This window comes from Ursus arctos, unplaced genomic scaffold (assembly GCF_023065955.2).
Source record: "Ursus arctos isolate Adak ecotype North America unplaced genomic scaffold, UrsArc2.0 scaffold_20, whole genome shotgun sequence".
Classification (NCBI taxonomy): domain Eukaryota; kingdom Metazoa; phylum Chordata; class Mammalia; order Carnivora; family Ursidae; genus Ursus; species Ursus arctos.
In genome coordinates, this window is record NW_026622875.1 from 46,636,643 (window position 1) to 46,648,492 (window position 11,850).

The 11,850-nt window shown below is 41.2% G+C and overlaps 1 protein-coding gene across 3 annotated transcripts in view; it reads right to left on the minus strand.

The window, feature by feature from the left end:
* Positions 1-11,850, minus strand: part of GASK1A (golgi associated kinase 1A) — a 121,099-nt gene that overhangs the window by 90,244 nt on the left and 19,005 nt on the right. The window lies entirely within an intron of this gene.

Genomic DNA, 11,850 nt, shown 5'->3' on the forward strand with positions numbered 1-11,850 from the left:
GGGGAGGACACAAATCAGTCCCCCTCCCATACCCTGAAGCCACCCTACTCTTCAGCAATGCTGCCTCACTGTCTTCCTATTTACACACTCCAAGCATGTTCTCTCCTGCCTCAGGCCCTTCGTGTTTGCTGTTCCCTCTGCCTGAAATGCTACGCTCCTAAGTATCAGCACCTTTGGATCCCTATTTTACTCTGGTCTCTTTGTTCAAATGTTCCCTCACTGGAGTCTGTCCCTGATCACTCTATCTATCCTTTTCTATACCCTTTCCCAGTTTTATTGTCTTTCATAGCATTTGCCATTGCTTGGCATGAAAATTTATATATTGTGGGGTTCATCCTGTGTTTAAAATGTACTGAGGATTTTTAGAAACCAGGTATGGTAAGGTGACAGGCAAGGAGATAACTTCATTTGAAAGAAGATTTATTACTTATAATTCCTGAAAAGATGGGGGCATGCCACACCACACAGGGCTAGGAGACAGAAGAGTGAGCAGAAAACATAGGCAAAAGCCTTTATTACTATGGTGGTGGGAAGCTGTCAGGTGGGGATGGTCTACTGGGCAGGAAGCAAAACACAGATGTTGGGGTCTGTAGTTGGGGCATTTGTAATACGATTTTTGCACACCCACGAAAGTAAGACAACAGGGGAGATGTAAACAACTCTGGTCGTTAGGTTGGCCTTGTGATCAACGGATGCCAAACATCAATTGCACAATCTATAAATGTTGGTTAAAGTACTCCCACATTTTTGGTGTTATGCCAGTATATTCAAACGTCGGCTAATAGGATAGTAGAATAGAATAAGGGATTGAGTTTCCATAACTAGTTTACGCCTGTGCTTCAAGTCCAGTTGACCCTTGAATAACAGGTGTTTGAACTGCATGGAACCACTTATACATGGATTTTTAAAAACAAATACAGTACTGTAAATGTATTTTCCTTATGATTTTCTTAATAACATATTCCTTTTTCTAGCTTATTTCATTGTAAGAATACTGCATAGATATGTATGACATACAAAATATGTGTTAATAGACTACGTTATCAGTAAGGCTTCTGGTAAATAGTAGGCTATTAGTAGTTAAGTTTTGGGAGAGTCAAAAGTTATACACGGATTTTTGACTGCAGGGACCAGTGCCCCTAACCCCTGTGCTGTTCTCGGGCTAACGGTATTTCCATGTCCCAAGGGTAATGCTTGCTGCCACCACCCAGCTCCCAGGATTCATCCTGTCCTCTCAGGCCAGGTGTACCTCTTCTTCTATCTTTCTTATCTTATCTGAGACCTCTCAGAGGTCACCCTGCTGGTAAATACAGATGGATGGATCTTCACCTTCAGACTCAGTTTCAGTGAAGTGCCTATATTGGTTTTTCTCCAAACTCAAGTGGGCAGAAGGACGAAGAAACCAAAGCCCACATGATGCCAGGCGATTAGGAATATTCCTGTCATCTTCTAGCTTCCTTAATTCCTCTTACAGAGAAAATCTCTCAGGAGCTTAAGGCACAGAGAGATACCTCAGCTAGATGGGACTGACCACAATTCCTTGTATAGAACTTCTACCCCTAGGTCCTGCTTTAATATTTAACATTATTTATACTGGGCGGCATGATTCTCTGCTCACAAGAGGAAGATAATAGGCACGGATCAGAATGCTGAGACAAAGCAGACATCATTCTAGGAAGGAGCCTGGGAAAACTATAGGATCCAGGAATCTAGATCCATAATCACGGGATCACAGGAAAGCAGCCAGGAGAGGAGATGGGGCGGGGGAGCTATGGATAGAGGATTTATACACCAAAAAGAAAAATGGAGCCCCAAACTGTGAATAAAGTTCCCTAGAATCCCCATACCACAGATTATAAAATGTTTACTACACATGCACACAACACTGGAAGACCTTGAAAAAGTCCTTAACTCTCAACCTCTGCTTTTTTCCTCTATAGAAATAAGACAGTTGGATTAGGCAACTTCAAAATTTCTTTTCATCAATAAAAGCCAACCATTCAAATGAATTAAACCAAAACGAGACTTGGAGATAGTTTACCAATAAGGTTTTGATGACTCCCTAATACTACTTTTTCTAAGACATATAGGTTGATTTTAAGATGCCTCATTAATTGTAGAGCTCTGGCAAAGGTGGGGAGAAGGTAAATTGGGAAAAAATGAATTGCAGCCATGTTAAAATTACATACCAAGTTATAAGGCATATCTCAAATATTATAGTGTTATATTTGTAAACTATTTACAAATCTCACTCTGTTCATCATTGGAAAACAGTGGGTTGATTCTGCAAGGTATACTAAAGACAATGCCTGTAACACAGCAGGTACCACTGCGTAGACCAGAGATTCCATACATACCAAAACTCTATGTGCTGGTAGATCTTTACACTTTAACTGGTTTGGTTTGAGACAAAATGGTTGCTACCACCATACCCAGTTCTCGCTCTGCTCACACATCATGCATGAACAGACAAGACAAATCCCACAACCCAGTCACAATTCTGTTTTCCCAAGTCCATGGCATTCTGATGCTAAAGCACTTCAGGGAGGTAAAGGAAGCCAGGCATGTGGGTCATGGGAAAAGTTGTCAGATGATGCTAGACATGACATCTTTGTGATTATAAAGACTGTATTAAGGACAGAATAGTCAAAAGCATAAATTGAAGGGCATGAAAAGACAACATAAATCCTCACATGCAAAGCTAATTTCAAGGAAGTTTTCTATCCGATATAACACAAGTAGTGATTCCTTACAAAATGAGTAATTAGGTACCCCTTGGACATGGGTGTTCTGTTTCTCTTAAATCAAGGTGTTGTTGGATCTTTGTACCTATTTGTCCAATATAGGAGGTATTTCACAGAGACTGGGACTTCAAACAAGAAGGCTTCAAAAAGGTCAGATCAAGTAGTTAGCTGTTGAAAAACATATGCTTCAAAATTATTAAAGCCCTATGTGAGTTATCTGAAATATTGTAGACCTAGAGGTTCTCCTAAATAACTCAAAACATTTTCTAGCATCTGATGTCAGCCAGAAGATAATCTCAAGCATTGATATGAGGACCAAATAAGTCTTTTGCCACCCAAGTTACTTCATGAACAGAGACTGATTGTAAACCCCTGTCAAGTTGGAATCCTCAGAATTTTAATGTTATGACACAAGGTTAAAGAGAATGTAATGAAAAAGGTGAATGGACAGACATGGAAAATAAGAATTCTTTACGTCACCCCAATAATTTGGAAGCAAGTTCCATCTTGGAGTAAAACTCCCCAGCTGCAACGTACTAGACCCTTTGGCTGCTCCATGGACAGTTAGAAGCTTCTGGTCTGGGCTAAAAGCCATGCCTATCGAATGAAGTGTTTATAATTTTCTAGGTCCACCTGAAAAGGAAGGGGATTCTGGAGTTGGGCATCCTAAGAGCAAAGGGTTGGGTGTTCCTAGGGCCCAGAAGCAAGCGAGGAAACAGGGGAGAAGCGTGTCCACCAGGGCCAGAGTGGCCCAGAAGGCGGATGGTGATATCCTTGTGGGGCTGTTGGCATAGCTCCCTGTCATGACGCCTTACAGGAAAACAGATGAGGGTGGTGGAAAAGCTGGAAGTGGGGTGGGATGGGGGATGGGGTGGAAGTCTGGCCAACACTCCAGGCTTGGCTACATCTCCTCTAGTCGCGACCAAAGCGACTACCAGAGTCGGGCTCTGGACCTCTGGACCGGGCTCTGTATGGGTTCCTTCCAGTCCTTCCAGGGCCAAACCGGACCCGCTCACTGTGGGCTCCGTTCGGCCCCTGCAGATTTTCTCTCGACATAAGTTGTGGTCAACAAGAGTCAACACTCAAACGGTACCCTCGCACTTCAAAACAAAACAAAACAACCCCCCCCCCCCCCGCAAAGAAAAACACGCTGTGCCAGAAGTGCATTGTCACCATGACCTGCCTGCTCATTACCTCCCTTGGGTTCTCTCTTAGGAACCGTGGAGACCCCACACCTCGGTGGTTCCTCCTTCAGATCCTGGGAGACTAACTGGAGGAAAAGAGACAGCGGGTGCTGTGTGCGCCTCCCATCTTCCTACCTGTCTCCCAGTTCTGATTCGAGGAACCCAGACCCGGGTGTTTAACTGACTTCCCTAGGGCGGTGGCAGCAGTCTAAAACAAGAGTAAGAGGTGGGGCTATTCATTTCATTGGACACCGGGTGAAGGGGCGGTGTCCAACCAGGCCAATGAGCAGCGGGGCCCACATGCTGAGCTCACCCCCCAGCCTCCATCAGGTCCAGTTCCTTTCCCAAACAATTTCCTTCTGCACCTAGAAGAAAATTCATGGTCATGGCAGGGGAATTTTAATGGGGCTGATGGGTTTGCCTAGGCGGATAGCCCAATATTTTAGGATACTTATCAATATTTAAAATTCCATTTTATTTCTATATTCTGCAAAGAGGAAATTGAAAATTAAATATTATTTACAATGGCTTCTAAATATATATTTAGAGACAAATTTGGCAAAAGATGTGCCACACCTGTACAGAAAAACTACAAAATTAAAATACATAGATATACCATGTTCATGGGTCAAAATCTATATTTTTAAGATGTCAATTACTGCCTATTTGACCTATATTCAACCAAATCCCTGCAGGTGTTTTTTTTGTAGAAATTGTCAAATTGCTTCTAAAAGGTATATGGAAATGCAGAGGAATGAGAAAAGCCAAAACAACCTTGGGGGAAAATTTGGAAGACTTACACTGCCTGATTTCGACAGTTATAAAGCTAATGGCAATGGAGATGATGTATTGGCATCAAAATAGACAAAGAAATCAATGAGTCCACAGATAGATTCACATATTGAATTCTGATCCTGCATTTCAATGGGGAAAAATAATCTGTTCAACAAGTGGTTCTAGAAAAATTGGATAGCTATATCCAAAAAATTAATCTTAACCCAGTCCTCACTCCCTATACAAAAATTGCCTTGAAATGGACTTAAACGTGAGAGTTGAAACCATAAAACATGTAAGAAACCAGAAAAACATGACCTTGGTTATGGCAAAGATTTCTTAAATGAGACACATGAAAACACAAACTATAAATGAAAAAAAGACGAATACATTGGATTTCATCTGTCCACAGGAATGTCTTCTTTCTAGTTTGCACAAAGGCACTATATAAGCTGGTGGTGGCCATCGCTATATGCTTCTCAATTTAAATTCAAGACTAAAGAGAGGGTATCTCTCCCGAAACGATTTTCAAAAGTCCTGAGCTCTGCTCTGTTTGGGTCAACCTAGGTCACAACCATGAAGTGTAGCAAAGGACATGCCATTACTCCAATTGATTTAAGCCAGTCAGGGTCCACGCTGCTAGCCGGTAGTGTAGTTCCACCATCCTATATGGCTGTGAAATGTGAGTGCCTATTAAAGAGAGGAAAGGGGAGGATGGAGGCCAGAGCAGCAACCAATCAAGTCCACTACGTCACCTATTACTCATTTCTAGTTCTTGCGCTCTTTGACCTAGGGGAGAAGATTGGCTTTGCAGGCTGGCAGAACACAGCTGCTTTGGCAACTGACTTGATCACCCACCCTGGGCAAAAAGTTTTCCTCTTAATAAATCTGTGTTTCTATTCTAGTGCTCTCTTTAAGTTGAAACTTAACCCTTACCTGTACCAAGTTTTTAAAGGCTCAAAGAAACGATCAACAAACGTCCAGATGAGGTTGGCCTGTACAAGATTTTCTTCATGGCAGCACTACTGGCACTGGGTGCCAGATAATCTGTTGTGGGGGAATGCCTTGTGCATTGTAGTATATTTAGTAGCATGCCTGTCTCTACCACTAGATGCCAGCAGCAGCCCTCTCCTCAACTGTGACAACAAAATATTTCTCTACCATTGCCAAATTGTGCGGGTAAAGGGGAGCAAAATCACCTCCAGCTGAGAACCACTGACTTATACAGAAAGAGCAAAACATGGTTAAAAATTAGAAGCAGAGAAATATGGCTATAGTAGAGACCTCAGTTGGAGATTGATGGGAGAGACAGTAAAACCATCAATTAACCATCAATTAAAACAAATCAGCAATACAGTTTTGAATATCTAAGATCTAAGGAACTTGGATTTTGTTTTTTAGGCCACAGAAAATGATTAGAATATCTAAGATCTAAGGAACTTGGATTTTTTAAAAAGATTTTATTTATTTATTTGACACAGAGAGAGAGAGACAGCCAGCGAGAGAGGGAACACAAGCAGGGGGAGTGGGAGAGGAAGAAGCAGGCTCCCAGTAGAGCAGGGAGCCTGATGCAGGGCTCGATCCCAGGACCCCGGGACCACGCCCTAAGTCGAAGGCAGACGCTTAACGACTGAGCCACCCAGGCGCCCTGGATTTTTTTAGGCCACAGAAAATGATTAAAAGATTTATATAATTAGATTTTCATTTTAAGAACATCTTCCTGATCTTAGAGAGAGAATTAAAAAGACAATAGCTTTCACCAAACTCTGAGAGAGTAATTATGTGAAGTCAAGGAGGTAGAAAGGAATGAATGGGTCATGCCTATGTCTTATGTATGCTTTGAGTTGATTTTCAGTTTCCATATTAACCTCGTCATGGGTGGCTTCCCTCGGGTATGTCTGTTACCTTTTCAGAATACTTTCACTGTAGACATCCTGGGTTTTTTGGTCATTTGTGTTATTTGCTACCAGTTTCCATCATATTCCATTCCCCTCCTTCTAGATTCCTCTTCACACAGGTTTGCATTTTTCAAAGGAACATCAGAGAATCTGATCTGCCACCCCCAGGACAGACATATCAGAGGAGCTTAGGCCCACTTGCACGAGTATCCTTTGAGTCTCCCAGGAAAATAATAAAATAAACTTGGGGCCTGGTGGTTAGATCCCATGCATAGAATTACTATGACTAATAGTAATAATCCCATAGAATTACTATGTTTTCAAAGGGAACAGGGCAGAGGCAAAAGCCTATGTCAACCTCTCCATAGGCTGCTTTTGGTGGGCAGGAAACACATCTGAAGGGAAGAGTAATCTACAGTGTAGGACACCACCTGAGACAACAGTTGATTGTCTGATAGGCAAATTTATATTTTGGCTGCTTTGCTCACACCAATTCTTTTTCATTTCTTTTTGTATTAATCATCTGATAGGCAAATTTACATTTTGGTTGCTTTGCTCACACCAATTCTTTCTCATTTCTTTTTGTATTATCAACAAAATGAATTTTTGTTATATACTTGAAAATAAGTGAATACCTTTTTATCAACTTTAGTGGGCTCAGTATACTAGAGATCAGAATGGGTCTCCTGCTTCATTCGTACTACACACACTTTAGTCCAGCCTGGACTGGGGATGCTGGAAATGGGGGTGGAAACTGAAAAATGCAGTGGCTTAACTCCCACACTTGTATCACTTACACCAGAAATGTAGTTCTTCTCTTGGGGAAAAAAAAAAGTTCAAAGTCAGTTCTTTTTGTTTTCTTTTTTTGCTAAGATAAGCAAAGTAGCTTTTTGCTTACTTCTCAATCACTTGGCAGAGAAATGACTTTCAACTTCAGAGAACATGCTCTAGGGGGCTCTGAACCTCTCAATAGTATTGGAACACTGTTCAATAAAACAATGCATTAGTGGATATGAAAACTATCTGGTTGTTTCACAAGAATCCAACTTAAAATATAGGTGACATGGCAAACCCCAAATTCACGTAAGTCGGGTGGGGGGGGGGGGTCTAGAAAATACATCAAAGAGACAGGAAGTTATCCACTAGAGAATCTGCAACTGAGAGTGTTATATTCACATTTGGAAGTATGCTAAGGTATGAAAAGTACCAGTCTGGTTGTACCCATGAGATGAAGTTTAGGGCTGGACAGGTGCTTATCTGGCCACTCAAACTCCAAGCAACTGAGATGAGATACAAATGAGCAGTTTGTGTGACTACTAACCAAGAGAAAATGTAACATTAAGGCGTGGTACTAGAAACCAGTGCTTTCAACTACAAGCCAACTACCAACTACCAAGTATCAGTATGACTAAGTTGCAAATAATAGAAAGCCCAAATTAGCTAGCTGAACGAAAGATGGGTATTGGCTCACATAGCTGAAAAGTTCTGAGGTAAGTCTACCTCGGGTAAGGCTTGGGCTGTGGCTCAGCAATGTCACCAGAGACCCAGTTTCTCTCTGCTTTGCCACTGTCTTCTTTGATATTGGCTTCACCTTCAGGCTCCACGTGTTAATGCCAGGAAGCTCCAAATTCCCCCCGACCTGCCCTTTTAACAAGAAAAAAAAAAAAGCACTGCCTTAGTTCAAGGCCTCATATCTTCCTATATATCACATAGAGGAGGACAGAAAGCGTCTTCTTTGGTTGCTTCAAAGAAAGGCGTCTCTCTTTCAGAAGGCCCGGTAAATATCTCCTCATATCTCATGGGCTCTGTGGCCAAATAGGACAAGTTGATGGGCCTAGATTTATGAAGTTGGGGGTGAGGCCAAACCACATGGCTGAGTAAGGATGTTTTCCCAAAGATTGTTTGGGTTATTGTCCCCATAGAGAATAGATGCTGGGAACCCAGTAAGAGATGAATAAGATGGAATCCTGACTTGGCCATGACAAAGACATGCTCAGCATTGCAGATACTGGTTTGCAACCAAGGTGCTTCTAAGACAACTCTGTAACTCTCTGAGTTGTAAAACAGGAAGGATTTCATAATTCATTACCCCAAGAGATTCTGGGCCGGCCAGCTAATTTTCACTATGTGAATGACTCTATACACTATTTTTACATTTCCTCACTTTCTGATCCCACTTCTGAAAATTCTGAAGACAAAAGTTTACCATAATCAATTTTGATTTTAATATATTTCTAATTGCAATTTATCAGAAAGTATCTTAAATTTCTAATTTTTCTTTTGTATTTAAATTTCCCCCAAATTTTGGAAGTATTGATTTCATTCCTCTTCTTTGAGATGTGTGGAAAGTGTCATTACAAATTGGAAGGTCTTCCATGTTATGAATCCTTCATCACAGACTACCATCTTTGATATAGGCTCTGGGCTTTCAAGTACCTGTCTCTGGGGCGCTGGTAAGGAAAAGAACAGTTAGGAATTCTCCTGGTGGGGGCCATCCATTTCTACATGCTATTTCTTAATCCATCTGAAATACGCATCTTTTGCCATATTTTGATAATTCTCTCATTGTGATACTCCTAAAATTTGTCTTGCCATTCTACCACTCTGTCTACAAACATTTCCATCTTGGAGGGAAAGAGTTCCCAGGGTTGATCAACTTCCATGGTGCTCCTCCATAAGTCCAAACTGTTTCTTCTCTTTCACGGTTCCATTTCTATGGGTTGTTCTTCCTATTCATTATCTGTCTCTCTCCCATTTTAAGATACTGACGTCATCTAGCATACATATCATCCTCACTCTGGGAGCTTATTAATATTCAGGATCTTAATGATTACCTCCTTCTAGCACTAGTCCAAGTATTCAACTCTATATCAACTCTGCCTGTGTAATGTGTCCACTGGTAACATTGCCAATCTCCCACCAACTGCTCTTTCTTATTATCTCTTCCTGGCACTTCCTCCTGTCCCAACTCCCTAAATACCGAATTGGTGTTTCATAGGACTCTATCTTGGGTCGTCATATTTTGCTATGCTCTCTGGAGGCAGTACCGTCCAATAGAATTTTCTGAAATGATGAGAATGTTCTATGCCTACACTATCCAATATGGTAGCCAACTGCCACATATAGTCATTGTGCACTTGAAATCTGGCCAGTATAAGAACCTAAATTTTAAATTATAATACCTACATATAGCCAGTGGCTATACTACTGTGTTGGGTAGTGCAGCTCCAGGGGATTTCATTCGTTTCTTCCCACTGCTTTAAATACCTTCCGCTCTTTCGATGCCTCTCAGATGCAGAGCTCTAGATATGACTAACCTTCAGCTCTAGCTCACATATACAACCATCTGAAATTTCTACTTGTACATCTCACACATATCTCAAATGTTAATCCAAAACAGAGTTCTTAGTTTCTCCTTCCTCAAACCTATTCCCATTCCAGTCTTATTCATTCCAATAAGTGGTGTGCTGTCTAATTCAGCTGCTCAAACACACCAGGAAGCTGTCCCTAATTCCTCTGTTACTCCTGTATCCACTCTGTTAGCAGGTCACTGATTTTATTTCCAAACTATATCTTAAATACATTTTCTCTCCATCTCTACTACCACCACCCACTCCAAGCCATTATCATCTCTAACCTGGATGGTTAACAATCTCCAACATGATCTCCTTTCACTCTCCTCCCTCTACAAACCATTGTCTACTTAGCAGGCAGCAATCATCCCAAAATGTGACTCAAACATGTCATTCCTCCACTGAATACCCTTTAATGGTTTTTCACTTAGGATGGAATTGAATGATCTGGCCCAGCTGTAGCTACAAATCTAACTTGTGCCTCTCATACCCTTAATCATTATGTTATATCCCAAACCTTTTGGTTTCTTGAACATGCCAAACCTTTTACACATCAGAGTCTGCGGAGCTGTTCCCTCCATCTGCTGTTCTTCCCATTCTTGATACATGTGCCTTCTTCTCATTCTGAGATTTAGCTTTAATATTACCAGTTAGGATAGGCCTTCCCTGACCATTTAGATAAAGAGGTTCCCTCTCCATCATTCCCTCTCTCTGTAGCATTCATTTCCTTCATGACACTTAGCAATTTTTTATAAACTACTTGATTTTTTTCTGTTTGGTCTCTCATTAGATGAATGTTCCAGAAAGGCAGGAAGCAGGTCTGACTTACCACTGTGTATGCAGCACCTAGCACAGTGCTTTGCATACAAGCAGGTGCTCCGTGATATTTGCTTAATAAACTTCCCCAAATGCCTGTTCACATCACTCATTTCCATTTCTTGGTTCTGCTTAGTACAAAAGTGTCAATGCTTATTAGAGGTTACTCTAACTGGACTATGCTAAGCGAAATTCTTCTTACTACATGGCTTTAGGCTTCAGCAATCAGATAGTACATTTGTAATTCTCAGGAAGCAGAAGTTTAGTCTAAGCCAGCCTCTGGCTTCTCTTCCTTGCTCCTTAGTCAACAATTACATTACCTGGCTGGGAGCTTCTAAAGTGGAAAGCCTAATTACCAGAGAGGCAAACTGCAATCTGAAAAATGGCTCTAAAGGTAAAGTCTGGAATGTATGTTTCATCTGTTTTGGCCAGCACTCTTCTCTGAATAGGGCCTTTATTTCTATATTCTTGAAAATTGTCAATAGCTTACTACTGGAAGCTCCAGCTTACTTTAGAATGTGGGCTATCATGATGAGAAGGAAAAGACTGTAAGGGGATCTGGGATAGTGGAACGATGAGAGGGGTTGTAGCTATACAAATTTTTATGAAAACAGAACAAAACAAAGCCTCCCACTTGGTTTACATTTTCCCAGTCCCAAAGTGCTATCTTCTAACACAAGGGGAATCAGGTCTCCCAAGACTGCACAACTCAGACTACCCTCCACTACTTTCCCTTAAGTTACCTTTGTGACCTCAAGGTGAATGACAACTTCAGAGGCAGAGAAAGTTCTGGAGTTGGCAATGTAACCACACTGTCATCTACAGCAAATACGGTTTTAGGTGAGGTAGACTTAGAAAAGCTGAGTACTTTATACAGAAAGAATATATCCAGGAAGACACACAACCAGTAACAGTGGCTGTCTCTGAGGAGGTAGACTGGGAGACAGGAGTGACAAGGAGATTTACTTTTCACTGAACACCTTTTTTAACTATTTCAACTTTTCTTTATCATGAGCATGTTATAGCTAGTCAAAAATAAATAAGTTTCAAAATTTGAAAAACATAAAAGAAATACAGTGTT